This window comes from Rattus rattus, chromosome 3 (assembly GCF_011064425.1).
Source record: "Rattus rattus isolate New Zealand chromosome 3, Rrattus_CSIRO_v1, whole genome shotgun sequence".
In the NCBI taxonomy this organism is placed as follows: Eukaryota; Metazoa; Chordata; class Mammalia; order Rodentia; family Muridae; genus Rattus; species Rattus rattus.
Window position 1 is genome coordinate 212,182,079 of NC_046156.1, and position 18,926 is coordinate 212,201,004.

An 18,926-nucleotide genomic window follows, 5' to 3' on the forward strand; every position below is an offset into this window, starting at 1 on the left:
TTTGGAAAATCTTTAAAATGAGAAGTTGGAGCTTCAGAGCCTTCCCCACCCCCCCATGTGGCTTTTAAGGATTTCATAAACTCAAAATTAATCTGATTCACAGATAGCTACCTGTCTTTGATGGACGTCATTACTTGGGTGCTTAGCGTTTTAATCAGTGTGTGTACATCTCTGACAGTTCCTTTAAGGAAATTAACTCTCTCAACTTATGAAACGTGTGTAGACGCGAAAAGGAATTAGACACTTAAGGAGTAATAAGTCCAGGGTGGAGGAGGGTGGCTAGGCAGAAGCCACTGCTCCCCTTTTATTTGTCTTGTCCATAGTCTTGGTATTCTGATTTGTGAACTTACTGGCACCAGGTATTATCAACAGGGATGAGTAATATGCAATTTTTATCTTTATTAAGTTACATCTGGCCCAAGGACAGATGACAGTTGTCAGTCAGGTGTCTGGTCAATGAGGAGGTCCATGTAAAGCTGCCAAAGTATTTTTGTTTCTTTAAATATTTACTATTTTACACTGAAACTCTGTTTCTTTAGAGTGAATAGGGGATTAGTTACCATGCAGTTCATTAATTATTGTTAATTACTAGAAGAATCAACAGCTTTCTTATGAACACAGAAAAGGAATAAACAAATCTTTTGAGTGGCTCTCTGAAGCAGGAAAATGATTAATTTTCCACCGCTGAAATAATTATCTTTATGTTGTGAAGATGTATTTCAAAAGTAATCTTTTAAATGCGTAGGGCAGGTATGAGTCAGTGTCATTTTAAGCTGAGATTGCTCACTAAGACTTATTAAAGAAACTGGTTTGTATACATTGAAAGATTCGGAGTGGGTATTTTGTGACCTAGGGTTGAAGATTTATTAGGAAGGACAAACATGTCATTGCGTGGTAAAGTGAATTAAGGCTTCTGATAATTCAAAGAAAGTGTGCAATTTTCAGACTATGTCTGAACTCCTGGCACAATGAAAATGATAACGTTTTAGATATTCCTTATAGCTGGACTGTTCCTAACATTTTAAAAGAGGTCCACTTCCCGTAAGAAGCAGACAGCATAGCCAACAGTTGGCAGAACCTTTCACATCACTGATTTGCCTCTTCAGTGTTTATTAATGAGAGGGCAATATATTTAGCCAACACGAATACACATGAAAACTTAGTAGGCGTAATTCCAAAATAGACCCAAGAGCTTATGATTTATAATAAACAGCGTTTGTCTTCAAAGGCAAGTGTGCTGGTCCTTTAAGAACGTAGGCTTTAACAAACCAGAAAAAAAAATCTTGCTTCACGTGTCTCATTCTGTAAGAGTCTGATGAATGGTTTAAAACATTTGGTAGATCTGGTGATTTCTGTCTTAGAATCAACAGTAAGTCTGAGAAAGCATCCATGAAAAGAGTGATAGAAACCACTATGTACTTAAGTAAATATTTTTGATGATCTGAAGAACATTATACTTGCCACCCTTTATAATAAAAAGTAAATTGGAGTTTCAGTGTTTTAAAAACATGTATCTCAGAAAGGCTTGTAGATGAGATTACTATTTTGAGTGTTAGATTTAAGGCTCAAGAGACCATTTTTCGTCACTTAAAAATGTTTTTTCACATTTTCAAAGAGAAATTAGGTCTGTTTAAGAAAATATCCTTAGGTTTATATCATGCTCAAAACATACCTAGCTAAAAAATATTTTAGATAAGATGATCATTAACAAAAGTCAGATTTCATATTTTTTCCACTTTACAAATATGTATTAAACATGTAGATTGGAAATTATTTATGGCGCCATCAGAGTAAAACATTTGCTTCATCGTCTTAGTAATTTATTTTTGTAGAAGCTTTTCTCTTCTTAAATACCAATCCTACCCCCCACAGCCCAGAAAATTGATTTTAATGCATAATAATTTATAGCATTCTTGATCAATGTATGCTGTTGTGTCTTTTACATTCATTAGCCCATGTTGCTTGTGAATATGGAATTTACTTATTAAAATGGTTTCATATGTTTGCTATGTATAGTCCCTAGCTTTGAGCTGCTTCTTTGCTTAAATAAATGTTTTCAATTTGCTATAATACAACAATTTGTAGAGAAATGCTGTGAAGCATAGTTAAAAGAATGAGTCCTTGAAATAGAATAACTTTTTAAAAATATGTCCTAACATGTGGTCTCATTTTTCCTTCTTTTGCATTAATTAAAATCCTGTTCGGAAAAAATATTTTTACCCAACTTTTGAATTCACAAAATAAAAAAAAATACCAAAATATGTAAATGCACTAATTTTGGAAAGAAATGATGTAAAAACATACTTTATTACTCCCTTGATCATCTATTCTCAAGATTTTATTCTTTAGAAAAATTCTCTTGTAAAATAATGAGAAAATGTTGTTCCTTTTAATTATTAATTATTCTGTTCACTTAGATGTCTTAAATGCACATTAAATAAAATTAACATTGTATTCTAATCATCTTCTTATAACGTGCACTCTTAATAGCACATGGGATTTTTTTTTTTTAAAAAGCATGTACCGTATCACCATTTCATTTTGTAAATTCCTTGGAAAAATCACATTTTATTCAAAGAAGGTTAGAACCAGATTAAAATGAAACTAAAATGCTATTGTGTAGTCTCATGTAATATGTGTGATGAACTCGTTATTCTCACACATTTAAAACAGTAGTCAGAAAGCAATATTAAAACTATAAATAATATTTTACGAAATGCTCATTTTATAATCTCAGAAAACCGTCAAATGTTGTCGGCTCTGTTTTGTGCACCTAGCAACCCCACTGTTGGGCAAGTTGGCTCGGATTCCTGCGCTCTCATCAGCTTAGTGAACAGAGGTACCCCAGTAGTGTCTCCTCTAAGATAACGGGAAATCAACTTTTAGAGATTAAAAAAAGTACATATTTTTTTGGCAATTGAAACTCACCAGTGCCTTTCTGCTTCTCCAGGAAGTTGTTCCCGTCAGCACCTGCTGAGGGCTTTGTTGTCCAAACTCTGACAGGTAAAAAATTCCTGTAGAACAAAGCCAGACCAGCTGGCTTTGAAGAGAAACCCCCCAGTTTGGGCTGCGCTTGCCTCCTCTCCTTTTCTATGAAGACCGAGGCTTTGCCCCCTTGATCGTCAAGCGGTGAGATGCGTGATCCCTCTGCACAAGTGTCTGGCAGGCCGAGGTGCACCTGCTCATGTCACTCTGGAGTAAATTTAGCTGTAAAGGTATCATTGACAACCAGACCTTTGTCAGTGCTGGCAAAAGAACACAGAACTGCTCTCCCCCACCCCGAGCCTCTACACTGTTAGTTCCAATGGAAAATATCCAATCGGAAGTCTATCCAAAATCATTCCTAAAAAATGAAATTGCTTTCATATGGTATAAAAAAAGTTAAGTTTCCTCATTTCACACAGGCTTTAAAATTACATTTCCAAGAATAATCTTGGAACAAGACAAGTTTTTGTTCAATTAATTGTGGCTGGAAACTTTTTAATGGAAACATAGCACACACTTACTTCATTTCAGGTTATTAAACTGTGTAAAGCACTGTACTTATTTCCCATTCTTTGCCCCAGCTCATTTGCTTTTTTCAATCCAAAGAAATATTAGAAGGTTAAAACTTATCACATAGGGGGATTAATCATGCTCCCGAATTAGAAAGCTTGTAGCTCTAAGAGATCCAGTGTCAAAACTGGATGGTCATGGCACTTAAACTCTTGGGAATCCACAATGCCACAGTACCATTTAAAATGGAAACTCACATCTGTGGAGACCCTTGATTTGTGACCCTGACTATAGCTGGTATTCCTTAATGACTGGTTAAGGTAAGGACATTTACATTTATCAACAGGTGAATTCTTAGGCTTATTTCTTCTTTAGTTAAGTAAATTCAGTTGGAAAAAAAGAGAGTCAGGCAGTGTTCACTGAAGTATCTGGCACAAATGTAACAGTCCAACTCTAGAAAGCATGTTAAGGAGGACTATGTTAGGACGAAACCTTGTGAGATTCCACTTTGACAATCATGGTTTCTTATGTGGAGTTAACGGAGCTGGGAAAAGTACCTGTTTTACCATATCATTGCCATTTGCAATGCTTGGGTGTGATGAGAAAAAGAAACTGGGTCAAAATAAAAGTGCTTTGTAGAATAAACAAGGTTGCTATTTACTTACTATGTCTAAACAGCCACTCAACAAGCTTCGTTTCCCTGCAGGACTCCACTTTCAGATAAAACATAGACCTGAATGGCATCATCCAGTATCCAGGGAAACCATGTAAGGACCTCTCTCACTGTGTACTTCTCTTATTCAGAGTTTAAAAGCTAGCTGAGTACTGAATAAGTAAGTGTTTTTATTTAATAATTATACGGGTGGGACATTTTAGGAGCTTGCTAAAAAGAAACGGGTCTTTGATTGTTGTGTGCGTCATAACAAAACCCTTAGGTTTCCTCATATTTCATAAAATCGTGTGTTTAGTCCCGACCTCTCCGTCAGTTCTCAATCTTAGGTACAAAACAGCTACTCAAAATTTTAATGAACTGAGTTTCAAACTTCTGCGTGACCCACCAGTATTCCTTAAGCCACCTTTCAAAGGCCTGGTCAGGAGCAGTTGCCTAAGTGAAGTGAAACATTCTTACATTTTAAAATGAGAAAAGCTTATGGTAGTCTTTCCTTGGTGAACGTGAGTAGCTATTTAGTTGGCTTCAGTCTTGGCTGCAGAGTGAGCAAGCAAATGGAATGAGCTTATATTTTAACTGCAGCAAAGAATCTTGAAAAGTAGCGCCATTACCAAGACCCAACTTTGTATTTGGGGAAATAGCAGGAAGTTAGTACTATCTCCCTCCCTCCCTTTCCCCCTTTCCTCTCTCTCCCTCCCTCTCTCTCCCTTCCCCTCCCTCTCTTCCTCTTTCCCTCCCTCCCTCTCTCCACTCCCTTCTTCCCTCGCTGTCCCCCTCTCTTCCTCTGTTCTTCCCCTGCTCCTATTTCTCTCCCCAGTCTTCTCACCTTCCTCTCTTTCCTCACAGACACTTTTGTACATAACATACTGTATTAATTCATTTCTTTAGGAGCTGTGAAATCTAATGGGGAAATTTAATTCCCAAAAAATATGCACATTGTTATTCTGGAGAAAGAGCCATTCCTAAAATACCTGAAAAGAACATGAAAGTTCTACTAAACATTCCCTTATATGGGTTTCTCTTTGCAAAAAAATGTATTTAAATTTAAAATAATCACCAAAAAATAAGACAAGCAGTTTGCCTTAAAAATCAAGTCACTTTCAGTTTGACATACTATACATTTTGTTTATATAATGTTCATGAAAATACTTAAAACCTAAAACAACTTATAATTATAGAATCCTTTGTTGTTTCTTAGATACGACTTATCTAATTCTCTAAATACAGATATACTACTTTTGAATCAAGGCTTTTGGTTTAGCCTTATGGTTGAGACTTTCAAACTATTTTCATTTAGTTTTGAGAGGTATGTTTAGTTCATCCTATAATTATATCATCATACTATTTATGCAGTTTATCTTTTTATGCATAACAAAATTCAGCTTTCTGAATTAAGAGACACTGTGGCAGCAAAAGAAAGGTTTTGTAGAGACCTAAGAACTTGAACCTGTAAAAAAGGTGCTGGTAACTTATGCTAGTAACAAATTTTCAAGGACAAAGCCTGAGGTCTGAGGTTGATGTCTGAAAGAGAGAGTCCTGTTGTAAAACGAGCTTGGGCTACTGTTGAGTAAAGGGAGAGGCAGACAAAGCTCAGCCAAGATCATGGTACTGAGCAAAACCAACCGACTGAGCATTTGCTGATCCCATAGCTCATTTTCCAGAGGGGAAGGAACGTTCAAGATCCATTCCCAGGCAGACAAGTCACCAGCCCGGAGATACTGGGCATGTACCTTTAGCACTTGTGTCAGAATGCATGTATTCCTCAACTCCTATCTTACCAGTCAAGGAGACTCAGGAAAAGAGGACACATGGGGACTGTCCTGCTCCTCCGGAATGGTCTCACTATTGTCACCCCCCCTCCCCCCGTTCAACCAATCAATAGAAGCTTCTGTGATAGTGTAAATGCTTTGTATCCTCACTTTGTAACATGTAACCACCAGCCACAGGTGGCCACGGAACAGAGAAAATGAAACTTGAATTTAGTTTGCTGTAGTTATAAAACCCCATGACCAGTAGCCACAAAATTGGACAGTACAGTTCTGGTTCAGATCATGTACAATGCATGCCAACCACCAGGAACCATGACGAACATAAGTAAGGACTAAGGGAAAAATGTGCCCTGATATTTACTTAGTTGAATTTTAAGAAATGTTATCAAGTGAGTGGTTACAATTCAAAGGATTAGTCATTTTTCATCAGAAATTAAAATACCCATTTGTAAAGATTTTTAAAATCTATTCATGGTCTGTCATATAACAACAATTTGCCAATTAACTAAATATTTAGATCAGCATTTTAGTGCAACTTCTTTCACATTTATAACATTTTCTAGAGATGAATGTTTTTAATATTGTTGATGGAAAGACATGGTAATATTGCTTTATAAGCCTAGGGTAGCAGATTTTAAAAGGACCATAATGAACACTATTATATCAGAAGGATACTCTAATGAAAGTTCAAACAGTGGTGATAAACATTTAGAGAAGTTCAGTTACAATTTCTGCAATATATCCTTGCATAGAATTCCAAATATGTAACCAAAGGTGCCCCCTGACTAGTTCTGTAACTGATACTGCTCTCAGAGCACGCACCAAGGTTTAAATCTCCATGTTCTTTTTGGCATTCTGTGAAAATGAGATATACAAATATTTATTAATAATATTAATATTCTAAAATTATAGGCAAAGTAATTGCAAGCTTGTGTTTCATATCTGAAATTTGTATAGATGTAGATCTGCCAACTTACTGTCTGATTGCTTGCTATTTGTATGATCATAAAACATGTTTTAAAATTGTAGACTTAATAGTCATCCTTTCAAAAATCATGTGGTTTGCCTTGGACATGTGCTTTGGGATAGATGAGATCAGAAGAGAAACTTTTCAAACAGAAGCCAAGAGGCCTTTCCACCACAAAACAAACAGATTCTGTAGGAACCATACTTTCTAATGAACTGTTTGGTTTTGAAAACATTTTCTCCCCTCATTTTTGACTTCTGTCTTGTGTGCAGTGTGTGCACATGTATATGGAGGCCCAAACCAAAATCTTCTAGTTTTCACTTTACTTATAGAAGCTGGGTCATTCACGAAGATCGTCAGCTCAGGCATATCTGCACAGTGGCCAGGAGCCGATCTCTGCCTCTAGAGTAGTGAGTGCTATGACACGAGGCTGCCACACCTCCTGGCGTTTCTGTAGGTTCTGGAGATTTGAACTTTGAACCCATATAGAGGAATACAAAGGACCTTTAGGCCTTTCTGCCCGGGCAAGTGTTTTATCCATTAAGTCACCTTCCCAGCCCTCAAAACATTTGTGAATATTTCCAAAGCTCCTTCATCCTAATGTCAAAACCCAAAGTTAAAATGTGTGAGTTGAAAGTGAGGGGGAGACCAAGAAACTGTCAAGAAAGTCGAGAACGGAAAATTGATTTCTAGAAATAATATTTGAAGGGATCCTGTTGAATAGCATTCATATTCTCTATTAGACTTCTCAGAAATTAGGCCTTATTTAAAAAAAAATAAAGACTGCCAGCTACCATATTTACAGAAGCAGTTTTTATAATTGTGTCTTTGCATGGCCTTCAGTGTCCTCAGTAATGTAGCCATGTGCCTTATTGTTTTCCCCCAAAAAGGCCTGTTCTTATTGTAGTCATTATTTCGTGTGGAGAAACTATGGCTTCTTTGAAGAGAATCAGTATTCAAAATTCTAGTAAAATTTCTTATCTAATTCCAGAATGTCTCAAAGAGTTGTTTTCATAGAGAAAAATGTGCACCAGTGGCTTCTGATTTCTTAATGGACTCCCCGATTTGTCATGGATTGATTTACACAGGAATAACGTTTTCCGATTTATTACGGCAATCCCAAGAATACTAGCAATTAGAGATGTTGTGTAACGAGCTTGAGTAAACTGTGTCATCTGTCTTCATCAATTATCAGCCCATATTTTGTTTCATTATTCTAGGTTTAACATTCTACATCCACCATAAATTGTTTTGAAGCTGATCTCAGATATAACATATTTTCATCTGTTAACAATTTGGTAGGCAGCCCTTTAATGATTAACACCTTTTTAACTCTAAAAACTATACCTAAAAAGTGAAACTAGGAAAAGGAGTAACATTTGAAATGTAAATTAAAAATCCAGTGAACTAAAAGAGAAATTAAAAAAAAAGTAGTTCCACCTGAATTGTTATGTCTTTATTATTTTCAAATATGTTACAATAATTTACACATCTATCTTTGTCTCATGAGTTTTTTTTTTCTTTTTCACTACTTAAAACAGAGCTCAGAAAAGGTCCAGACCTTATTCCTAGTTGTTATGTCTCTTCTCCTTTCGTCCACGAATGTATACTTACCTTTATGGATAGGCCAAGAACACCTTGCTGTTTGCCACTATTGAGTACTTCACACTCTAACTTTGCTGATACGACTCTGCAAAGTCATTCAATGAGTTCTTTTGTCCTCCACTTTACCTTTTAAGCTCTGAAAATTTGATCGGTTTTGGGACAGATGAGAAAGAACATCGATTTCTTTTTTAAGTGCTATTGGTACATATTAATTATAGCAATGGGTTTTAGTCATAACATCTTCATACATGCATTTAACCTGCTTTTCTTCTGACTTTGTGATGTCAGACATTGATGGTCACTGCATTTGGACATGTATTCCTTAGGGTTTGCAGAATATTGATACAGTTCTTTCTGTTTCCGTTTAGTTTACTAGGAGGAATTCTTCCAGGAAGATAAGAAGGTTTTTCTTGGAGGTTTTAATGTTTAGAGAAAGAGTCAGTATAAATGTTTATTTTAGCCCTTTGTTCATCAGTTCTGCATGTAATGGACTGTGCTCAGTGTCCTCTTATGGTGACTAGTGTCTTAAAATGTCACTGGGGGCATTCCATCTATTGGTGCTGCACATCTCAGCTGTCACAGTTTCGGTCTGTCTAAGTTTGTTCATGTATGTCTTTGACAGAGCTTTCGAGGGCTTTTATAATACTCTAAAGGGTAAAATTTTACATGGGTATCTTGAATATCCCCCTTCTGAACTTGAAATTAATCAACAGTCCAAGAAGTTCTAATTACTTGTCTTGGAAAATGCCCCTGTAAATAATATACTTGAAGCACAGGGGGCCCTTTGCAGTTGGTGTGACACTTAATCTGGGTACACTCAAAGGACATAACTGGAATTCATATTCTTTTAAAGTTCTATTGTATCTTTGCAATGTTGGGGAAGGAAACTAGGTCCTCACAAATGCTTGGCAAACACAGTACCCCTGACCCACAGGGGTACTTAATAATTAATTAATTAATAAGAACTGAACACTTATTAACCTTTAAAATAAACACATTAGAAATTCACGGTACTTCTTAAGGTTAATAAGTATTAACCAACATGTTTTACTTTAGTACAGTGCTTGGGAAATAAACATATATGTGGAGAACATACTATTGGTCATTCTGGGCAAGGAAGAAGGAAGAAAATGGGATGAAATTAGAAGTGGATACAGGTAGAGAATTTGAAACAATGATGCAATTACATGGTTTGCTCAGGCCACCTGTTACCCAGAGTTATGCATGATCAGATTACACAAGCATACACATACATGCACCGTACAAGTAGGAGTGCATAGGACTGTAGAAGACTGAGTTTGCTTTGTGAATTATACCAGTTTTAAGTTCCAATTTGAATATTTGCAAGATGCTAACTTTGGAAACAGAGACTAGAATATACATTTGCTTTGTAGTTTAAAATTATGTCAAAGTGAACGTTAAATGGTGATTTTGTAGCAAATAGAACTGCATTGGCAGTAACAATGCATCCTGATAAGTTAAGGAGAAGTATACAGAATACCTATGTTGACTAATGTCTATGTTTTGTGTACCTATGACTAGGTACCTTATAATGGTGCTTCTATGGTTTATGATTTTGGTAGATGATAGATCAGGACAGTAAGCCTCTGGCATCTTGGCAACTAAACAAAGAAATAGGAAAAGACTGATGCATAAGGCAGGACATGTATGTGAAGGAGGAAAGCCAGAGAACAGGGAGGAATTGGCTCATTCTTTGCTAAGAACCCACACGTAAGTACTAACTAACTCTTGATCTTAGCTGCTTTCTACAAAACCACACTAATACATACAGAACATTGTATCCCTGTGAGATTATAGTGCACGGTAGCAGATCCAACATTTAAAAAAAAATATTGTATTTATTTACATTCCAGCCATTGACACCCCACATTTTCCTGGCCTCCCTCCCACAGTTCCTGATCACATTCTTTCTTCCTCTTGCCTCCGAGAGGGTGCTCCCCACCACATGAGGCTTCCTCCTTCCCTAGGGCCTTAAGTCTAAGATTAAGCGCATCTTCACCCACTGAGGTCAGACCACTCGGTCCTCTGCTATGTATGTGCATGGGGCTCTGGACCAAGCTGTGCATGCTGCTTGGTTGGTAAGTTAGTCTTTGGGAACTCTCTTGGGTCAGGGTCATTTGAGACTGCTGGCCTTCCTATGACCTTCCTATCCCCTTCGGCTTCTTCAATCCTTCCCCTAATTCAATTATAGGAGTCCCCGACATCAGTCTAATGGTTGGGTGTAGTTATCTGTGTCTGTCTCAGCTCCTGTCTGTAAGCACACCATAGCAACAGTAATAGTGTCAGGTCTTGGTGCCCCCCTCCTCCATGAGATGGAGTACAATTTGGGCTAGCCACTGAACCACCTTTCCTTTAGTCTTTTCTCCATCTTGTTCCTGCAGTTCTTTCAGGCAGGAGCAATACTGGGTGAGAAATGTTGACTGTGGGTTAATGAATCTATCCTCCACTTGAAGCCCTGTTCATCTACTGGAGGTGGTCTCTTCAAGTTCCCTCTCCCCTTTGTTGGGCATGTTTGAAAAGGTCATCCCCATTGAGTCCTGAGAGTATCTCACCTCCTTGGTCTCGGGTACTATTTAGAGGGTTCCCCTCCTTCCTGAATATTTTCATTCATTCTCCTGGCCCTCTGTGCCTCTCTTCTCCCCCCATACCTGATTGTGTTTCCCTTTTCCCTTCATCTTCCCCTCTCTCACCAAGATCCTTCCATCCCTCTGACTTCTGTGATTATTTCTTTCCCCCTTCAAAGTTGTATTGAAGCATTCTCACTCGGGTCTTTCTGTTTGTTTTATGTCTTACAGTGTGTGGGTTATATAATTGATATTCTACACTTTTTGGCTTATATCCATTCATCAGTGAGTAAATACCATGTATGTCTTTTAGAGTCTTGGTTACGTTACCCGGGATAATATTTTCTAGTTCCATTCATTTGCCTTCAAATTTCATGATGTTTTCATTTTAATAGCTGAATAGTATTCCACTGTGTGAATGAACCACAATTTTCTGTATCTGCTCTTTGGTTGAGAGACATTTGGGTTGCTGCCAGCTTCTGGCTCTTATAAATAAGGCTGCTATGAACATAGTAGAGCATGTGTCCTTGTGCTATGGTTGGGCATCTTTTGACCAAGAGTGATATAGCTGGGTAGAACTCTTTCCAATTTTCTGAGGAAGCATCAGACTGATTTCCAGAGTGGTTGTTCCAGTTTGCAATCCCACCAACAATGAAGGAGTGTTCCTCTTTCACCACATCCTCACTAGCATGTTCTGTTACATGAGTTTTTGCCATTCTGATTGGTGTTAGGTGGAATCTCAGAGTCCATTTGATTTGCATTTCCCTGATAATTAATGATGTTAAACGTTTTTTAAGTGCTTCTCAGCTATTTGAGATTCATCTGTTGTGAATTTTTTATTTAACTTTATACCCCATTTTTTAATTGGGTGATTTGCTTTTTGGAGGTTAATTTCCTGAGTCCTTTATATATTTTGGAGATTCGGACTCTGTCAGATGTACAGTTAGTGCAGATTTTTTCGCTCAATCTGTTGGTTGCCAATTTGTCCTATTAATGGTGTCTTTGGCCTTACAGAAGCTCTTCAGTTTCATGAAGTCCTATTTATCAATTGTTGCTTTTAGAGCCTGAGCCACTGGAGTTCTGTTCAGGAATTTTCCCACTGTGTCAATGCATTCGAGGCTATTTCTCACTTTCTCTCCTCTTAGACTCAGTACACCTGGTTTTATGTTGTGTTCCTTGATCCACGTGGGCTTAAGCTCTATACAAAGTGATAAGTATGAATCTATTTTCATTCTTCTCCATACAGACTGTCAGTTAGACAAGCATCATTTACTGTAGATACTTTCTTGTTTCCACTGTATGTTTTTGGCTTCTTATTCAAAGATCAAGTGTCTCTAGGTATCTGGGTTTACTTTTGGTTCTTCAATTCTATTCCATTGATCCACTGTCTCTGTACTAATATCATGCTGTCTTTATCAATATTGCTTTGTGGTTCAGCTTGAGGTCAGGGATTGTGATCCCCCTGGAAGATCTTTTATTGTTGTGAATCATTTTGCTATTCTGTATTTTTTTTAAACATGAAGTGGAAAATTGCTCTTTCCATGTCTGTGAAGAACTGTGTTCTTTGGTTTCTTTTTTCATTGATTCGAAGTTCTTGTCATACAGACCTTTAACTTGCTTGGTAAGAGTTACACTGAGATATTTTATACTATTTGTGGCTATCGTGAAGGGTATTGTTTCCCTAACGCCTTTCTCAGCCTGTTTATCATTTGTACATAGGAGGACTATTGATTTATGAGTTCATTTTATATCCAGTTTGCTGAGTTGTTGATCAGCTGTAGGAATTCAGTGGTGGGATTTTGAAGGCTGCTCATATATACTATCATATCATCTGCAAATACCGATACGTTGAATTTCTCCTTTCCAAATTGCATCCCCTTGATCACCTTTTGTTGTCTAATTGCTCTCTCTAGAACTTCAAGTACTATATTGGATAGGGAGAGAGTGGGCAACCTTATCTTGTTCCTGATTTTAGTGGAATTGCTTCTAATTTATCTCCATATAATTTGATGTTGGCTGTTGGTTTGCTGTATATGGCTTTTATTATCTTTAGGTATGTGCCATGAATTCCTGATCTCCCCAAGTCTTTTTTTTTTTTTTTTTTTTCGTTCAAGCCAGAGGAGGAAGAGAGAGAGAGAGAGAGAGAGAGAGAGAGAGAGAGAGAGAGAGAGAGGAAGGAGGAAGAGCAGAAGAGAGTCAGAGAGAGGAAGGAGGAAGAGAGGAAGAGAGAGAAAGGAGGAAGAGGAAGAGTCCCAAGTCTTTTAACATGAATGGATTCTGTATTTTGTTGAAGGCTTTTTCAGCATATAATAAGATGACCATGTGACATTTTTCTTTGAGTTTGTTTATATAGTGTATTTCCTTGATGGATTTTCTTATATAGAACCATCCCTGCATTCATGTTATGAAACCTTATTGATCATGGTGAATGATGGTTTTGATTTGTTCTTGGATTCAGTTTGTGAGAATTTTATTGAATATTTTTGCATCTGTATTCATAAGTGAAATTGGCCTGAAGTTCTTTTTCTTTGTTGGGTCTTTGTGTGGTTTATTTATCAGAGTATCCGTGGCTTCATAGAAAGAATTAGGTAGTGTTCCCTAAGTTTCTGTTTGGTGGAATAGTTTGAGGATTATTGCTCTTCTTTGAAAGTCTGGTCTAATTCCGCCCTAAAACCATCTGGCTCTGGGCTTCTTGTTGGTTGCGAGTCTCTCCCCCTTTTTTTATTGGATATTTTTTATTTACATTTCAAATGTTATCCCCTTTCCCAGTTTCCTGTACATAACCCCCTTATCCCATCCCTCCTCCCCCTTCTTCTATGAGAGTGTTCCCCCACCCATCCACCAACCCCTTCCCACCTCCCTGCCCTGACATTCTTCTACACTGGTGGAGGCGTTGAGCCTTGGCAGGACCAAGTGCTTCTCCTCCCATTGGTACCCAACAAGGCCATCCTCTGCTACATATGCAGCTGGAGTCATGGGTCTGTCCATGTGTACTCTTTGGATGGTGGTTTAGTCCCTGGGAGCTCTGGTTGGTTGGTATTGTTCTTATGGGGTTGCAAACCCCTTCAGCTTCTTCAATCCTTCTCTGATTCCTCCAAATGGGGACTCTGTTCTCAGTTCAATGGTTGGCTGTATTTCTCATGCTCTGGCAGAGCCTTTCAGAGCTAAATCCGGTTCCTGTCAGCATGTGCTTCTTGGCATAAGCAATAGTGTCTGGGTTTGGTGGCTGTATGTATGTAGGCTGGATCCCCAGGTGGGGCAGTCTCTGGATAGCCTTTCCTTCAGTCTCTGCTCTAAACTTTGTCTCTGTATTTCCTCCTATGAATATTTTAATGACTGTTTCTATTTCCTTAGGGATTACAGGACAGTTTATGTAGTTAACTTGATATTGATTTGGTACATGATGTCTGTCTAGAAAATCATCTATTTCATCTAGATTTTCTGGTTTTGTTGAGTACAGTCTTTTGTAGTAGGTTCTGATTGTTTTTGAGGTCCCCCAGTTTCTTTTGCTATGTCTCCCTTTTCATTTCCGATTTTGTTAATTTGGATTTTGTCTCTTTGCCCTTTATATAGTTTGGCTCAGGGTTTACCTATCTAATTTTTTTAAAAGAATCAGCTCTTGGTTGTGTTAATTCTTTGTATCATTTTATTTATTTCTAACTGGTTGATTTCAGCCACTAGCTTGACTACTTCCTTCTCTCTAATCCTCTTGGGTGGGTTTGCTTCTTTCTGTTCTAGAGCTTTCAGGTGTGCTGTTAAGTTGCTTTGTATGGGAATCTCTCCAATTTCTTTATGAAGGAACTTAGTGCTATGAATTTTTCTCTTAAGTTTGCTGTCATTGTGTCCCATAAGTTTGGGTATGTTGTATCTTCATTTCCACTGAAGTGTAGAAAGTCTTTGATTTCTTCCTTTATTTAATCCCTGACAAAGCTATCATTGAGTAGAGAGTTATTTATTTTCCATGGGTTTGTGGGCTTTCTGCTGTTTTTGTTGTCATGGAAGTCCAGCCTTATTCTCTGGTGATCTGATAGAATGCATGGGACTATTTCAATCTTCTTGTATCTGTTGAGTCTTGTTTTGGGTCCTCTTATATATGGTCAATTTTGGTGAAGTTTCCGTGAGGTGCTTAGAAGGTATATTTTCTTGTATGGGGTTGCATGTTCTGTAGATATCTGCTAAATTAATTTAGTTCATGACTTCTGCTTGTTTCACTGTGTCTCTGTTTAGTTTCTCTTTCAATGACGTACCCATTGGAGAGTGTGGGGTATTGAAGTCTCCCACGATTAATGTGTGAGGTTCAATGTGTGTTTTGAGCTTTAGTAAAAAATTTTTTATGAATGTGGGTGACCACATTTGAGGCATAGATATTCAGAATTGAGATTCCTCTTGGTGGATTTGTGTGTGTGTGTGTGTGTGTGTGTGTGTGTGTGTGTGTGTGTGTGTGTGGTGTGTGTATGTGTGATAAATATGCAGTGTCCTTCTCCATCTCATTTGATAACTTTTGGTTGAAAGTCTCATTTTTTAGATATTAGAATGGCAACTCAGCTTGTTTCTTGGCACTGTTTGCTTGCAAATCTTTTTGTCCAGCATTTTCTCTGAGGTAGTGTCTCTCTTTGTCACTGAAGTGTGTTTTTTGTATGTAAAAATTGCTGGATTCTGTTTATGTATCCAGTCTGTTAGCCTGTGTCTTTTTATTGGGGGAATTGAATCCCTTGATGTTGAGAGATATTAAAGACAGACAATTGTTAGTTTCTGTTATTTTTGTTGCTGGAGGTGGTATTCTCTCTCTCTCTCTCTCTCTCTCTCTCTCTCTCTCTCTCTGTGTGTGTGTGTGTGTTTCTCTTCTTTTGGTTTTGTTGTGAAATGATTAATTTCTTGTTTTCTCTTTGGTGTAAATACTCTGATTGTGTTGGCGTTTTCCTTCTACTATCATCTGTAGGGCTGGATTAGTAGAAAGATATTGTTTAAGTTTGGTTTGTCATAGAATATCTTGGTTTCTCCATCTTTGGTGATTGAGAGTTTTGCTGGGTATCATAACTTGGGCAGGCATTTGTGTTCTCTTAGGGTTTAAGGTTTAGAAGACAGGTCTGGCATTTTAAAACTTTCCACAACTTCAGTATTACCACACACGAGACAAGCTTCAGGTACTGGAATCTTCAGGAAAGAATGAATATAATAGAATAAATTTTTCTCTTTATTAAAAAAAACACTTTATCTTTTTTATTTTAAAATATTTGTCTGCTTTAGTTTTGACATAATATAATTGCATATTTTCTCTTTTCCCTTTCCTCCCTTCAAACCACCCCCATGTACCTCTTCTTGCTCTTTTTCAAATCCACAAACTCTTTTCATTATTTGCATATATACATTAAGAATACATAAGTATTTCTTATCTCCCTTAAATTATGTGTTTTTGTCTAAGAAAGCTGTAGTCTCAGCGACAGACTAGCAGAAAGTAGTGTATTCTCACTACAGAAAATGCTGGGCTCTGATTATCAATCTCTCAGAATACATTGAATCCTAAGAAAATATATAGTAAGTTTATAGGAGGCTTGTGTTCTCACAATATGATCAAGTCCAAGTGCAAAGAAGTGTGATCATTTGTGGTCCTGCTCTGCCACCAGCATGATCAGCCATACCTTGACCCTCTCCTGCTTAGCTTTCGTGTGTTAAGATGAACACATACATGACATGGGCTTTGTAATTACGTTACCATTGTACAGTAGCTGATTTTAATTAGCTGACAGAATGCCATGTAGTTTGAGTTTTCTTTAGTTACAAATTTTTCTTTTCTTTTCAGGAACTAAATAGAAAATATATTATTTCTCAATGCTGTAGGAGATGTTTATTTTGGTTTTGTTGGCATGAGTAGCAAGCAACAGAAAAGATACTCAATATAAATTATGCTCTTGTCAAACTGTGATAACTCAGTTGTGTTCCAGAATTTATTAGGCTTCATCTACCTTTCAAAGATCCACATGGGCTTATAACATGCAGGCTAATAATTGGAGCCTCATCTTTTCTTCCCCAAGTTACAGATACTATGGGGTTGGAGATGGTTTGGGAGTCTGTGCCTTTGTGAGGCTTGTCACCTAATTGATTGTTTTGTATATAGTTTGGATATGTTGGGGAAACTCGTGTCAGGCTAAAAGCTCTAAAATTATCTCCAATCATATCTAAACTGTCCAGCAGATGATGACTCTTACGCTACTGTTCATTCACAGCGGAATTCTGGAGTCTGTCTCCATAGCCTCTTTCTCCTTTTTGCTGTATTAGATCATGAGATTAAGTATAATAAATGCCATCACTTGCCTGTTCCCTGGGTTTCACTGATAGGTTTGATGCCTTATGACTTAGATTTGCTTGGTTAGAACCAATTCCTTCATACCCTTTGCATAGTCTTGTGCTTGCCAACTCTAGCTTTGGATGACAGCTATGGGTCATACCAGATCTGCATTTGTGATACCAAATGCATATGCTAGAATCACCCAGTAATCTGTCTTTCCTCTCACCTGTAACAAGGAGAAGGGTCCCAGACAAAATTAAGTCTTCAAACTCGGAAGCACAGTAGCTTAGCAGCTACAGTGTACAAAAGGCTCATTCATCCGGTAACCTACAGCTCACCAATCATTTCAGCTTTGCATTTTATACAACAATGCCATCAGAGTTAAGAGTCAAATCAAGAGATAGAAAACGAGAGAACGTGAACTGGAAGGCCAAGGCCATCCCAAAAGTCGAGCAGTTGCCTGACCTTTGAGCTCACACTTCATGCCAATCAGAGGAAAATGGTATACACAATGGTGTGTATTTTGCAGACCTATGCGTCGTAACAGATCCTAGTTTGCTTTGAACTTTGCTTTTGTTCTTCCTAACTTTGTGGCATCAAACATGAAGTGGCTTGTAACATAAAACTGTTCACCAGAGAATCACATTAAAACATCATTGTATGCTTTGAATATAATCATTACATTGTACAAGGATATACTTAAAAATTATTGTCCTTAGCAGTGCCTTCTGGCTATAACTGTCCAATAGAAATACAATGTGAGCCACAAATACAATTTAAAAATTCTAGTATTCACAGTGAAATGCAAAAGACATGGATAAAGTAATATAATATTTTCCATTCAATATATCAAAATACTATTAGATAAATCAGCAAATTAAATTTGTTAAAATTCTTTCAATAGCTCACTGCCTATCTGAAGCCCTGTATACATTTTACACTCGTGGCAGAGCTCAATTTGAACAGTCAAAATTTCAGTGGTCAATAATCTCAAGCGGCCTAGGCTGACTGCCTGGCAGAGCACAGTGGTCTTGAACAGTGTGGAGATAAGAAGGGCAACTCCCTTTTATCGTAATATCTCCTGGATATTTTTAGTCATGACAGTGTTTAACTATAATTCCTATCAAGAACCATGAAAGGAACATTTTTTCTTTGTTCCTTCTACTAGGAGGTCATTAATTCACAAATTATCATTTTGTATTACCAAAGCTAATTTGATGAGAACAAATGGACTATGCCATCCTCTAGAAAGCAAGCAACTCACCGTGGAGATGTTAGTGAATGCTCTAGTTCATGGCATCTGCGGAGATCTTGGGGTGTCTTCGTAACACCTGCTTTCTCCATGACCTTGTCGACTTTTCCCCTTGAGGTTCCAATGGGAAGTGGTTTGAGTGCTTTCATGGCCGTCGTGACTGTTTAACATACATGCATTTGATGTTCTTAGATCCTTGCCAAGGGCGAAGACTGTCCTTGCCTTTAGCTCTTCTGTGGGCATAAAGGAAAGTGTAGTTAGTAATGCTCACTAAAGCTGGTGCCTCTGGGTTCGGAT

At 37.6% G+C, this 18,926-nt stretch overlaps 1 long non-coding RNA gene across 1 annotated transcript in view; it reads left to right on the forward strand.

Annotated features, from left to right (window-relative positions):
• The first annotated feature begins 3,766 nt into the window (after nucleotides 1-3,766).
• The window catches only part of LOC116895703, a 36,549-nt gene continuing 21,389 nt past the window's right edge, over nucleotides 3,767-18,926 (forward strand). The window contains exons 1-2 of the long non-coding RNA XR_004387304.1: nucleotides 3,767-3,815; nucleotides 4,202-4,328. This is a non-coding gene — a long non-coding RNA (uncharacterized LOC116895703). The remainder of the gene's footprint in view (nucleotides 3,816-4,201; nucleotides 4,329-18,926) is intronic.